The sequence below is a fragment of the Octopus bimaculoides genome, chromosome 17 (genome assembly GCF_001194135.2).
Source record: "Octopus bimaculoides isolate UCB-OBI-ISO-001 chromosome 17, ASM119413v2, whole genome shotgun sequence".
NCBI classification, from domain to species: Eukaryota; Metazoa; Mollusca; class Cephalopoda; order Octopoda; family Octopodidae; genus Octopus; species Octopus bimaculoides.
The window spans coordinates 47,879,184-47,880,051 of NC_068997.1; positions in this window are offsets into that span (position 1 = coordinate 47,879,184).

Below are 868 nucleotides of genomic sequence, written 5' to 3' on the forward strand. Positions count from 1 at the left end.
ACTCAAGTACAATATATAATTCATTCTTAGGTCCTGTCAAAGTTTCATTGTCATTAATTTATAAGTTTTAAAAAGTTTAGAATGAAAACTAAAATCTCACCCCTATTCCACAAAAAAAAAAGAAAAAAAAAAAGCTTTCTCAGAAATACCCTTTCGTGAGATAGCTGTTGCAATATTTAGAATTGCAATCTCTAATTCCATTACATTGGAAATTTTGGAGCGTTTAATGAAAGCTTCATTAATTGACAATTGCAGAAAGTCAAAATTATTGACCAGGAATTTAAAAAATCATGCAGAACGAAGCATGAAACGCCAATAATTTTGGTATTTATAATAAGCAAGATTTTTTTATCGCTTTCAAGAAAATAAACACTTCAAAACTTAGAATTGTAACGAGCAATTTTTAAAAATTAAATACCACCCAAGAAGATAGTAAAACTAAAAAATTGAAATCTGTTCGCAAACAGGGGATGTTTCGGCCCATTAAAAACGTTCAAATTGTTCAATTTCGTAAGTTGATCAAGCACTGAATAATTGCTCGCAACAAAGGTAACTCCACTAAAGGTAACCAAGAACCAGAAAGAGTGGCACTAGAGAGGACGGCAGATACTCAGCAAAGTACAAGAATACTTCCTGCAGGGTTTATAGTTGCCGTCAGCTAAATTTGACTCGGTTTTGGATAACACGAAGTTATTGCAAAAGGCACTCGCTCAAGGTGCCAATCAGTGGGATAGAATCTGAAACCTGGAGGACATGAAGAATTTTATTATGTCCCAAGAAATTCCCGGACTATTGAAATATGCCATATTCACTCTTAGGAGCTGCCAAAATGTCGTTGTCATTAACAGTAGCGTTAAGGTAGAATGAA